The 14,236-nt window shown below is 37.4% G+C and overlaps 1 protein-coding gene and 1 pseudogene across 5 annotated transcripts in view; one reads left to right on the top strand and one right to left on the bottom strand.

The window, feature by feature from the left end:
- IMMP2L (inner mitochondrial membrane peptidase subunit 2) overlaps positions 1-14,236 on the top strand; it is an 848,583-nt gene that overhangs the window by 153,832 nt on the left and 680,515 nt on the right. The gene's annotated exons all lie outside the window — the stretch shown is intronic.
- LOC102154079 lies at positions 4,959-5,621 on the bottom strand (annotated as a pseudogene).

Below are 14,236 nucleotides of genomic sequence, written 5' to 3'. Positions count from 1 at the left end.
GTGATGCTGTGTTCTTAGTTCATTCATCATGTTAAAACGTGGTCAGGCTTATCTTATACTTTTCTTGTTCCAGCCTTGGAATCACTAAGGAATTCTGGTTCCTTTTAATGGAGAATGACATTTAGACACTTAGAAACCAAGGTCTGGATTCATTCCTGCTAAGTCTTCCCAGGGAATGAAATGAGGAAATAAGGGTTTTATATACTCTCTATCTACGCATATATGTAAGTATCTGTAGATTGATTGATCTATCTATCTAAAGAATATGTTCACACTGATACCTCCTTTTTTTTTTTTTTTTTTTTTTAAATTCTTTTTTGTTTTTATTTATTTATGATAGTCACACAGAGAGAGAGAGAGAGGCAGAGACATAGGCAGAGGGAGAAGCAGGCTCCATGCACTGGGAGCCCGACATGGGATTCGATCTGGGGTCTCCCAGATCGCGCCCTGGGCCAAAGACAGGTGCTAAACCGCTGCGCCACCCAGGGTTCCCCTGATACCTCCTTTTTTTACTTGTAGTTTCCTCTCCACCATTGAAAAACCTAGCTCCCCAAAACCTCAACTGTATACCTGTTTCCTCATTTCCCCCTGTATATAACCAATCTCTCAGCTATGTGGGTCACAACTTTGGCTTGGCTCTACTTCCCCAACCAGCTGATTGATAATTTGGTTTTGGCTTTGCTGGCCATGCCTACTACTTGCTCAGTCTCAGCAAGGGGAAAGGGCCCAGATACTCTTATATTTCCTTTTCTTCTTCTTATTTTTCTGTGGATATAAAGTGTTGCAGTGACTCTGAAAAAGATTCAGCTGAGGAGCTAGTTTTTGGTATGCGTTATATCATAGAAGACATTCCTAAATTAAAAATGGGATTCTCTAATAGTTTAGTCATTTCTTTTTTTTTATTTGTTTTTTCAAAATTATTACTCTTCTAAGATGTGAATGACAGGATTTTAGTGCTTAGCTTAAGATTCTGTTATGGGCAATAATAATAGCACTGGGATATGTGCTAGCTATTTCTGACATTAAATATAGTTTCTGAATAAGAAACCATTTATATCGTTAAGGCAGATCTCTCTTTGGTTTCTTTTGGATTTATTTCTTGGCCATTCAATAAGTGATAGCTATTAGCAAAGACAATTTTTGTTGAGCCTTGTTTATTGGTTTGCAATAATGAGAACAGTTGAGTCTGATAATTTTGTGCTTTTATTTTCAAGTAACAAAGTGTTCTTATTTTGTGATGATACTAAGGAAAAGCAGTTTAAAAGCTAGCTTTAAAGGATCCGTAGCTTTGAGAGGTTATAATTTAGAATGGAGGCATGGTGGTCAGAGGAAATGAGCCAAAGTTAAAAGCCTTTTCTGTGCCATTGAATCTGTAACCATCCTCAAAGTACTCTGCACTTTATGTCACAAAAAAGCCTCAAATCCCATGGGTAAATGTTATCTGCAGGAACCTCATCATTTCTGAAAACAGTTCTTTTATTCTTAGAGTGTTTGAACAAGAAATACAAATAATAGTATTTTCTTCTCTTTTTGCAGGACAACATATGGATATAGGGGTTCTTATGCTATTTTTGAATAAGTGCTTTGTGATACAAAGAGCAAAACCAAATTGAAAATTAATGGATGGTGAGACAGAAACTTCAGGTGTTGGGTAAATCTCTTTTGCCTCCTTTCTGAAGCAGGGCTAGGCTACCAATTCTTCTCATCTTTTCTTGTGCAGTTTTATGCTTGATTTTCTTTGGAAGATAAAATACAGTTACTTGTCAGCCAAAAGTTTATGGCATAGACACTTTTGCAAATCGCTTTAAAGGTAGATCTTGATTGTATATAACCTGTAAGGAGCACACAGGGTATGGGTGAAGCATTTGGTGAGCAGTAAATGTGATTTTACAGAGGAGAGGAGTGAGTGAAGGCCGGCTTCGTTCTTGTGCTTTAAATATGTTCACATTTTCTCGTGAGTCTTTTATGACTTCTGCTGTTCTCTTTGGACGTAACTTTAGTTGCCTCTTATCCCATCCCTCATTTCTTTTACTCTGCCTCTCTCCCTGATACAAATTCACTCACACACAAATACACATACCTTCACACTTCACACCTTCACACTTGAATTTAAGTAGTTGGTATGCCTCCAGCTGGAGGCTGCACAGTGCCAATGTCTATAATTGTGTGTTTGTATATACGTATGTGTATTTACACACATGGGGACCATATTCAAATAGTTGACCACTGAAATTACTTGACTTATTGTAGGTATGCAGCTCACATTTGTTAAGCGAATGAATCAATGAGTCCAAAAAGACAAGTGATATTAAGGACTGAAGCGAGCAGGCAAAAGAATGGGCAGAGTCTCATGGAGACATCATTTCTGCTACGAAGATTTCTTTGTTGTAGAGATGGCTACTCCAGAATGATCTAGTACTTATATGGAGCAGTCGTTAGGTTGAGTCAGCTGCTTTACCCCACCTCTCTGAACTGACATTTATTTCTGACTGACAGAAGGTAATTAATTGAACTGTACAGATGCTTCCCTGGAACGGGTAAATCATGCCTTAGATGAAGACCAGTGATCTGTGTATGGGACAGATATGTGTACTTTTCCTTCCTTTTCTGATTGCAGCTCATTTTATGTCTTGTGACAGCCAAGTAACTCAGAGTGGAGCAAAATGACTTTTGTATGATAGAAAACCATAGCAAACCATGCAGGACATTTGCCTTTAAAAACAACAATAAAAGGATCAAACATTCTCTAGTTACCATTTTAACATTTTACAGTTTGGAGTGGTACTGTTAGTCCTGTCAATGAAAATTACCACTTGGCATCTTTTTGGAGTATCTAAATGTGTGGTCAGGGACCCACTTGGGCACAAGATAGTGCTATGAGCCCTGTTCACGATTTTCTGAACTACTTCCTAATGTGCCTGAAATGCTGAGAGCAGGGCACTGCTTCCCCTGCTACTTTTTTGAATGTCAGTATCTTCCTTTTTTTTCTCATGTATAGTTATTTTTATTCCATTGTGTGGCAGCAATGCAGTTCCCCCCTGTTAAAAGGGATCTCTCACCCTGCCAGTAGAGTGATCCCCTTCTCTCTCTGTTGGTTAGTGAGAGGAAAAAGCACAAACTTGCTAGTGAGCAGTGTCCACTTCAAATTCACTGAAACCATTTTCCTCTGTTCATTACTAAGACCTTCAAGACTACTAAGTACAAATTTCAGGAACGAAAAAATTCTTCAAGTGGGTTATTAGATATGATAGAGAACTCAATGAAAATGCATGCATGTGTACACCAAAAGATGAACACAGGTTGTTCATAGCAGCACTCCTCCTAATAGCCCCAGATGGAAACACCTCTAATGTCTATCAACAGTACAGTGAATAAATTGTGGTTTAGTCATTAAATGTGGTATAATCACTCATTGTATAGCCATAGAAACAAATGAACAACTGGTCCAGGTAAGAACATAGATGAATCTCAATGATGTTAAAAGAAGCCAAACACACACACAAAAAATATGTTATGCATTCAATTTGTATAAAGGTTAACCATTGGCAAACCTCATTTTTGGTTTTAGAAACCAGGATAGTGATTAGCTTTGGGAAGGAAGAAGAATGATAACTAAGAAGGGGAAGATTTGTGTTGTAGTTATTGATGTGGGTGGTGGTTAAATAGTCATCTTCACTTTGTGATAAGTCGTGGCAAATAATTATATTTGTTCCGCATGTGTTATGCTTCCATTAAAAACTTATTTAAAAATTGATGTAATTGCCCTCTTGTATGTAATGTCTACTTTATCTGGATGCTTTAAAGGTGCTTTTTTGGTCTTAGTTTTATGTTTGACTATAGCATGCATAGGTGTGATTTTCATTGTAATTTTCCTACTGTGGTTCACTGAGCTTTGTGAATCTGTAATTTCATGCTTTTCACCAAGTTTAGAAAACATACTGCCAATACATTTTTTTTTATTAGAGTTAAAGGAAATAGAGGGAGCACTCTCACCTCCACTTTATACCTTCTGGAAAAGATGGCACTATATATGCATTACTGGTTTTAAGCATATACTTCATTTTATAGCAGCATCTCAAATTTGCAGGTTACTGCCTGCCAGCTGGCCCCATAAACTGAACCAGTTTTCCAGTTTGTTCTAAGTTATTGTCTAGCTTGTCAACTCCTAAGCCACTAACAATTAACCAATGTATGCCCTGACCTCAGGCCATGCCTCCTAACTAAAGTTCTACCCAATGGAAGGGCCACTAATGAGTGGTGGTGTTGTACAATGACCACTTACACCTAGCTTTTGCCAGCTCAATACAGATCCTTTTGTGAAAGAAGAAGACCTACCCTTTTTTCTCTTCCAGTAACTGGCCAGAGAGAACTTCTTATGATGCCAATTTATATGGATTGAAGGAGAAGTGCTGAAGGATTAGGGGCAGGGACTCTAGTAGTCTGAGTCATCTGCTCATTCAGCTTAATTGTGGCCATGTTCCCAGTCTTCTGGAGAATGGATGGCTGTTGGGCCCAGATAGTTGTATGGTTTGGTGAATCAGATAACACCAGTTTATGATGGTAGTTTGATTATTCATATAGTCACTTGATGTCCTGTCATCTGGTGTTCTAGCTCTAGCAGGTACCAGTAGCAAATCACGAGAACAATCTTAATAAGGTCCCCAAGAACCACATGTGATTAGCACTGACACATTGGATTATGATACTGACTGTGCAGTTGTACAGCAGCCGTTTCTAAAGGCACTTTCTGGTTACATGCTTTATCTCATAGGACGCAATATCCTTTCTGCTGGCCTGCAGTGTCTACAGATGTAAGAGGCCCAATGTGAAATTGAGATTCCAAAGAGGACCTGGCTATTCCTGTGGCTCTGCAGTCTATGGCTCTTTCTCTTCTCTGTCTCCTCTTCCTCTTCCTTCTTCTTCTTAAATGAGAATTTAATGTTGGAGAAGGAGGATGCTTAGGGGTTAGCCTCTGGCAAGGGGATACCCTGGCCCTAGTCTTGGGCCAGCATATGCAGAAGCAGGGAGTGCCAGTCCCAGTGGACAGCTGTGTAGCCCAGATGGTTCAGATGCAGGTATTCGTACATGCCATGGTGACTTATGGTACCATCTAAGTGCACAAAGCCAGAGTTGGCATCTAGGAAGTGGGCCTGTGGGTGGCCAGCCAGTGCTGCCTGGACCAGCTCATTCATCTATCAGTTTTTCTCATGAAGTGGGTTAGGATACTGGCCCTGGGAAACAAGCCCAGCACCAAACACTCGGGCCTGCGGCTGCTGTTGCTTCACCAGTTGCACGATGGTCTTGATGCCGCCAGTCACTTGCTCCACTGTGTGCCTGTGGTGGTTAGTACCCACCCAGACCCCTATAATCTTGGGTTGGATTTGTTCCAGCTCCCCATTCTCCACTTGCCAAAGCACTTGCTATGTGTTATCACTGCCAATGCCAAAGTTAAGTGCATGCAGAGGGGAAAAGAGCTCCTGCCAGATCTTGCACTGGTACATTAGCTGAACCCAGGAGTCTCCAATGAACAGTACCTCATGTTCCTTATCTTTGCTGTCAGATATGAACCAATGGTTCAGGGATATTCAGCCTCTGTCACCTTGCACATCCCATACCAGCATGGACTTGTCAGTGCATTCTCCTCTTCACTTTTCTTGGCATAGCAACTCGTGCAGGATCCAACATCTTCTTTTAAGGCAACTTGCTATATTTGAAGGAACATAAAAGCAGTAGAAACCCAAGATTTGGATAATAGTTCAGATTAGAACACCAACCACTTGGCTCTCTTCCTCTCTGTTCATGTCTCTGCTTAAATGTCATTTTTGCCTTTGAGGCCTTCTTTGGCCATCTAATTCAAAACCCCTATTTCCTACCTACCTTGCTTTATTTTCCCAGCAGTACCATTTGGCTACTATATATTTTATTTATTTTATTATCTGTCTTTCCCATTAAAAATAAGCTCCATGAGAACAGAATTGCTTACATCCAGTGCATTGCATATAGAAAGTATTTATTTGGGGTGCCTCAGTTGATTAAATATCCAACTCTTTATTTTGGCTCAGGTCAAGGTCTCAGGGTTGTGAGATCAAGCCCCGTGTCAGGCTGCACGCTGGGCATGGAGCCTGCTTAAGAGTCTCTCTCCCTCTGCCCCTCCCCGCCAAGAAAGTATTTATTTCATATTTGCTGGTGAATAAGGTCTTAATAGAACTCAACCAAATCATCTGAGACTTCATTTCCTCAAGTGTAAAATGGAAATATTTAGAAGTACTCTGTGTGTTGTCATGTACTTTATAAGGGACTTTCCCATTACTAATAATCAAGTTAGAAATTCATTATTTATTAAGCATAATCTATGTACTTCCTAACATATTTTAACTGGTTAAAAAATATGTGTATGAAGTACTCTTCCTGAAATTCTGGGATACCAACCCCAGCTGCTGGCTGTCTTTGGGGCCTTAGGCCCATGGACTGCTTCATGACTCATTTTCACTGCCTGTGCATCTTCCTTGTAGCCTGGCAATTTAAGAGTTCTCATAGCTCCAGGCCAAAACAGTGATTGGCTGAGGAGTCAAAAGATTGCTCCTTAGGTTCTTCTGGTCTGGTCAGTAAGATTAGTTCGGATTGGTTATCCATGATAAAATATCCTTCTAGGTCTCCTTTCCTTTTTCCTTTCTTTTTCTTTGTTTAATTTTTTCTTCTTCCAAAAAAAGAGGGAGGGTGCTGATTAAGGGCTCCTGAGCCCAGTTGCTCCCTACAAAGTGCTGTGGGAATTCAGGGGAAGGAGAGATGAATTGTGGCATAGAGCAGGGACCAGCCTGGATGGACTGCTCAAGTCGGGGATACACAGCTGAATGTTTCAAACTCCATCTGATTTACTAGGGGAGATACAATTGAATAACTAATTAAGGACTTAATAGAGACATAAGCAAGGCCTGTGAGAACAGATGAGGCAGTAATACTTAAATCTAACTGGAGGGTTCAGGGAGGACTCCCTTGGGAAGGTGACATATGAGATAGATATTCATGGACTTGAACATGTTGAAAGCAGAAAGAGAGAGGATTTCAGGAGAGTCAGACTGAGGAAAAGAAAAATGACAAAGAGGCAGAAAAACTTCGTGTAAATTTTAGTTTCCCTTTTGCTAAGGGCTTTTGAGTTAAGGGAGTTTCAAGGTAAGATTTTGATATCTTAATTATCCTCTTTTACCCTTTCTGCCTTCTGTGTTTTCTGGACTGAAGAATGGATTTATAAAAAGGTGTAGGAGCCAGCAGGGAAATAAAGTGCTTCTTCAAAGCTGGTTGAATTTTTGGTAACCTTTAGTGTCTGGCTTTTCCAGTAAGCATTGTTGAACCATGAGGCTTTGGGTTTGGAGGCTTCTCTGTGTTTCCAGTGAGGTTCAATTTCCCTTACCTCTTCAGGTTCAAGTGGAGAAATTGGAGCAGAGAGGGGATGAGGAGCTCTAGGTCTGATTTTTTTTTTAATCATAAAATGATCATGACCTCTCTGCTTGGGGTTCCAGACCCTGCGTAGGCACTCATGCTTACTACCCCAAACCAGAAACTTTAAGAGTAGAGGAGAAGGATTTGTGGGTTTCAGTCTTTAAGGCACGGTAAGTAACTCCACCACATGGCTGAAACTGTGGCTCAATGTGATAGCTGTGACTCTTCCCTTGGGAAGGAGCTAGTGAGGGTTTATGTGGAGAGAAGGAAGGCTCTGTCCCACCCCCTCCACTCCAGGTACACAGAGGTGGAAATCCTAGAGGGACATAAGTGCTCCTCGACCCAAGACAAGTTAGCCCACATTTTCTCCCTCCTTTCTCTTTGAGACTAATGATAGTCACTTCTTACAGGGTTGTGTTTTGTTTTGTTTTTGTATTAGAGCATAGTAAATCATGGGTCATGGAGTAGACAGATGTTGACTTGCCCTTAATGTGATAAATCTGTGCCTTTGGCTTTAGAACATTTGCTGTAAGTATGGATCAGATCCTTGGAACCATAGAACCACATTTGTAGTTACCTATAACCAAAGGAGCCTGGTGATGACTTTATAGCCTGGGTAATATTTTAATACAGAAAGAGTTTTTACTTGCATCTGAATTGATTGTCATCTCTTTAGCCACATTCACTTCCATCTTTGTGGAAGAGCTGCTCTTTCTCCTGTTCAAAGTTGCCTGTGCTCCTGTGTTCCAGGTCTTCTCTTTCCCCAGCAACTTTGGCTTTTGTTCCATTAATTATTTCTTGCCTTTTGAACTATCCCCTCTGCCTTGATTGCTTTTCTGAGCTTTTGAACATGTTCAAGTCTCTCCCGAGTCAAAGCACAAAGATGGAAGCACCTTACACCCTCCCTTAAATATGTGCTCACTGCTTGATCATTCTTTTATTCACAAGTAAGTTTTTAGAAACAGGTGTCTCTACCTGGCCTCTCTACTTCCTTGCTTCCCCTGTGTTGTACAGCCTTCTCCTGGATCACTTTTGTGAAGGTCGTCAATCTCTGACTTGCCAAATGTTAAATGTTTTTCAGTGCTTCTTTGAAACCACTCTTCTTACTGGTTTCTATTGAATGTTAGTTCATTAAAACATACTTCTCTTTTGGTTTTTGGGACTCTCCTCTTTATGGGTTTCTCTCTTTCATATCTGGCTACCCTCTGTTAGTGGACTTGCTCTCTACCTTCCTCTCCTTTTTAGTGTCCTTAGTGTTCTTCCTTGGATCCTGGCTCCTTACCCCTTGTGTAATCAGAGCCCCTCCTAAGGATTAGCTGCCAATTATTATGCCAGTTATATATTAATAACTCAAAACTTTCAAGCTTTACCCTAGACCTTTTTCCTGACATCCAGTTGCTTTCCAGATACTCCATTAAATATCTTGGAAGATAGAAGAAGGTAAATGGAAGAATATCCAACCATAAGATGATAGACACATGTGATGATAATAGAACTGTACCTGCTCCTTTATTTGCTATTTCGGTGTGTGGAACAACCTTGACTCCATTTCTTAGCCCAGAATGTTGATAAGCATTTCAGACTTCCATTTAGTTCATGATACCACAACCAGCATAGTACCTGCCGTATCTGAGGCATCCAGTATTATGTTTGGATGAATGAATGAATGAATACATAACTTTTTCTACCTCATCCCTTACATCCATTCAGTCACCAAGTTCTGTCCCTTCTACTTGGTTTTCTTCTCTTGAAATTTTCTCTCCTATTCCTCTTCATTCTTACTGTTCTGGGCTGTCATCTTCCCTCACTTTGGTTATTTCAGAAGCTTAACTTTGGCATTATCACTGCTAGTGTAATTTCCTCCCTCCACTTTATCATCTCCACCATTACTGTCCAATTGAAGCATCTATGTAGTTTTACATATTCTATTAGCCACATTTAAAAAAAGTGATACTGATTTTAATAATGAACTTTATTTGATCCAGTGTATCCAAAATATTATTTCACTATGTGGCCCTAATCACATTTCAATGTCCTCAACCTATATATACCCTATTCTCTTTGTCAGGAAGCCTCCAATTCTTCTACTGAACAAACTTCGTCTTAGAGTACCACCCGAATGCTGTTTCCTTCATGAATCCTTCCTTGAGTTATTTAGGCAACTTTCATATACATGTGGCTTTCAAGGATTTTTTTGCCATACCAAGTAAGAGGCATATTTTACATTGTAACCAAGGTGTGTGTGTGTGTGTGTGTGTGTGTGTGTGTGTGTTCCTTATTTTTGTCTATAACTATACTCTGTATCTAAATTTATACCTATAAGACACTGGAACAGAAGTTCAAAGTTGTTTTATTTCATGAGGTACATTATAGTGTTTAATATTTTATTACATTATCAAAAAAAAAAAACAAAAAAACAAAAACAAAACTGCCTGAAACTGCCCATATTGATTCTAAGGCTCACAAAATGAGTCTGAATACCTACTTTGAAAAACATAGGTCTGTACTAGTGGCAGTTTTACACGTAAGTCTATTACTGCATTTACCAGGTTGCACAGATTTTTTTTTGGCATATATCTGCTCTCCCTAGACTGTATATCTTTTTTTTTTTAAATTCCTTATTTATTTGGTGACAAGTCCAATGCCTGGTGCAATGTGTGTGCTCAATATATATTTATTGATTGACTCAAGTTCAGAAGAGCTGTTCACGTGGCTTCAAAGGCATCATTTTAACCATCAATATTAATTAGCTACAACAATTTGTGCAGTATTGTTTAGGCCTGGCTGACTGAAATACAAGCACCTGGGTAATAACAAGGTTTTCTTTATTCCCAGATCTACTTATATCTGAATAAGGAGTTCAGATTTGTTCTCTTATTCTGGCAACATGGAAAATGGATAGCAGTGAGAACAACTTGATGTTTTGCACTTAGAATCCACTCAAATACTTTAGAGAAACACATTCTGTTACTTTTTATGAAAGGAGTTTGTACTATAAGGTTAGCAATTTATGCCTAGTATTTAAAAAAATTTCCTGATGACATGATACAATCTCAGAGTAGATCAGAGATAAACCAGATGGCTCATTTCTAGACTAGTTTCATTGCTAATTAAAGGGCTAATTTTTCTCTCACAAACTCCAGAGTGTGAATATATTTATTGTCAAAATACTCAATAGCTGGACAAGCTAAATTGGTTCAGGAAAACCTAATTGGGTATTTTCCATCTTGCAAAACTCGGGTGCTTATATGTAAGAGAGCCTGGGGAATAGCTGTTAGTAAAGGTATTGATTACAAGTCTGCCACTTTTTAATAGCTGTGTATTAACTCAAGAAGTTGGATTTCAAGGGACTGAAATTTTAAAGAAAAGTAAAAATCTCAACATTTAGAACTCATCCTTTCACTTCCACTTAGGGGAATGGTTCTGCCTTTATTACATTCTGTAAGCCTGTATGAAGATGGCCACACTAGAAGATTGCTCTCACACTGACGAAAGATCATTATCTGGCTGGAGCATACTCTAGGAGTCAATAAATATATAATATGCCATTTCAGATTCTTTGAAGATATTAAGTATAATCTCATTTTGAATGTAGGAGGTGTTGCTTAATAAATATTTAAAAACTCTATTGGCAGGGCCTTAATGTGACAACTAATAAATATACCATCGAATAAGTGTTAACAAAAAGACATATTACTGTGAAGTGCCTTCAAATTATTTACGTGAAATAATAAGGTATCACTTTTTCCTAACAAATAAATTAGTGATGCCTTAATGCTTTCATGTAAATTTATGTTGAGGAATACAGACAGAACAGAAAAGTTTTTGATGGAAGTATTTTTACCCTCTTCTAGTAATTTACTTAGGATTTTTATTCAGATAATTTATGATGCTAAATTATCTGCAGAAAAGAGTTGCTACTTGCAATATATATATGAATTTTGCTTTTTACCTAGACTTACTTGTATATGTATGAATGCTGTTATGAATGTTAGGAAATATTTAACTGAGGTCCTGACTTAGAAAGTTGCTATTTCATCTAAAAATTGCAAATTTGAACTGACCTGCTACTTATTCTTACTTCTTAAAATGAGTTCCTGTTTATGTGATGAGCAAATAGTTTGCATTTACATGTTAAACAATTTTGTTATTCAGAGTTTGATAATATGTGCCATTTTGATATCATTGGACTTTTCCATTCTTGAACCTCAAAGCCTTCAGATATATATTGTTACTATTAATTATCATTTGAGAAAATGACTGGCATTTCCACTTGCCTTTCAGTATGGTTACGTTCCACTGTATTCACATGGTAAGGGAACTTTGCTTTTTGGCTCAATGAAATATCAACAGTGTTTTTCTGAGGTGTAGCCATCTACTGTGAGATTGTTTTAGGTGCAGTGTTATGAAATTTTATTTCACCTTGTGAGCATCATGGCTTATCTTGCCATTGTGCAATGACTTGTATTTAAATACCTATAATGACTCTAATCCTGGAAAATGGAATAATAATTTATATACTCTCATTAGATAGCTTCTTTGACAAGACTATAAACTTTCATTTATCTATCCGTTTAAGTGGGAAGCTGACATTGTACATGGTCTTTCTTTTTTTAATTTGTTATTAAAATATTTTTTATTGGAGTTCAAATTGCCAACATATAGCATAACACCCAGTGCTCCTCCCTTGAGTTATTTAGGCAACTTTCATATACTTGTGGCTTTCAAGTACACTTGGGGTGGCCAAGTGCCCCCCTCATTGTGTACATGTTTTTTTCTTATCTCTAATATGACTTTTTTTTTCACTGTAAGGTTTATGAGAAGCTTTCAGTGATATTTTACTTTTTAATTCTGGTTCTCTCTTACTTTGTATAGTTGCCACATATCTTGTTCTTCAGTTAATAAACAGCTCATATTCTACTGTCTCATTAGCCTTTCAGTAAATGGGATTCAAAATGATCTCATTAGCCTTTTGATAAATATCATTTTAATTAAATATGCATAAATATGGAAAGATCTGTAACAATGTCTGTAGTAATTACAATGTATTTTATATTATTTTGCCTTATTATGGAATTGTGTACCTATTTCTGATGCAGAATAATTACACCATTAGGAGTCTATACTAACCTGTTTTTTGTGTTTATAAAGATCACAAGTAGGTGGCTTGAATTAATTTGACTTCACCTTTATCACAGTGCTAATGGAATTGATAGTGTAAGTTCTTCACCTGTATGAAGAAGCAAAGAACTTGAGTTTAATAACTGCTGATTCAGAAAATCGATTTGTTGCTTGTAGGATTTTCTTAAGTATAGATGCTTTAATGCAATTAAGTTTTAATGTATAAAAACTCTTTTACTTTAGTTCTTCAGCTACTCATTAAAATCATTTTTATGATATTCCAGAGATATTGGTTAAGAAAGGCACCTGAGAGAGAGAGAGAGACCTAATTTGGATCTTAGATTTGGCATTGACTGTCACAGTCAATTGGGTGATTATGGTAATACCTGCCTCAAAGGCTCATTTTTTGAGAAATAATTGAGACAGTAAGATTTACGAAGTACTAAGTTTACTAAGTACATTTTTATTATCATAATAATAAAGGTCGTGAACTTTTTCTTCCTAAATATATTTCAGTTTGCTGGAAATTTTGTTGGTTAATATTTGCATTGTGATAATTACAAAATATAGACTAAGTGAATAAGTATACCACTGTAAATTTTTTTTAACCTCTTGAAGGCCAGTGAAAAACATTACATAGTTCACATTTAATAAAGTTGATTTGAATTTGCATGGTTTCAACTGGTATGGGATGACTGTTACACAAATTTGCTTGTTTCCTGGTATATAATTATTTTATAATTGTTCTGTATTATCTGCCAAAGTAAATTTTAAACAAAAATTGATTAGAAATTATTTTTCAGCTTTCTCTTACATGTCTAAAATTAGGTAAAAAAAAATTTTTAACCACCAAATCTGTTTAGTAAGTGTTTGTTAGATTTTAATCTTTTTTAACCTGATATACTTTTTAAAATTTATTTTAATTTAATTTATTTAAATTTTGTTAATTAACATACAGTACAATATTGATTTCTGGAGTAGAATTCAGTGATTCATCACTCATATACAGCACCTGGTGCTCATCACAAATCCCCATTACCCATCTAGCTCTTCCTTCCATCAACCCTCGTTTGTTCTCTATCATTAAGAGTCATTTATGACTTATTTACTCTCTCCTTTTTTTCTTTTCCCCCTTTCCATATGTTCACCTGTTTTCTTTCTTAATTTGACACATGAGTGAGATCAAATGGTATTTGTCTTTGACTTACTTATTTTAATTATAATATACTCTAGCTCCATCCACATCATTGCAAATGGAAAGATTTCATTCTTTTTGATGGTTGAGTAATATTCCATTCCATAATATATATATATTATATATCCATTCCATTCCATAATATATATATAGTATATATCCATTCCATTCCATAATATATATATACACACACACATATATATGAAGATATTAAGTATAATTTTAATATTGGTGCATAGAAATGCAACAGATTTGGTGTGCTTGGGTGGCTCAGCCGGTTAAGCAGCTGCCTTCAGCTCAGGTCATGATCTCAGGGTCCTGGGATTGAGCCCCCTTGTTGGGCTACCTGCTCAGCCGGGAATCTGCTTCTGCCTTTCCCTCTGCCCCTCCCCGCAATTGTGCATACTCTCTTTCTCTCTCTCAAATACATAAATAAAATCTTTAAAAAAAATATGACAGTAGAACTAGAATAGTTAGATATTT

The sequence above is a fragment of the Canis lupus genome, chromosome 14, assembly GCF_011100685.1.
Source record: "Canis lupus familiaris isolate Mischka breed German Shepherd chromosome 14, alternate assembly UU_Cfam_GSD_1.0, whole genome shotgun sequence".
NCBI classification, from domain to species: domain Eukaryota; kingdom Metazoa; phylum Chordata; class Mammalia; order Carnivora; family Canidae; genus Canis; species Canis lupus.
This window is presented reverse-complemented; position numbering and strand designations above follow the sequence as displayed.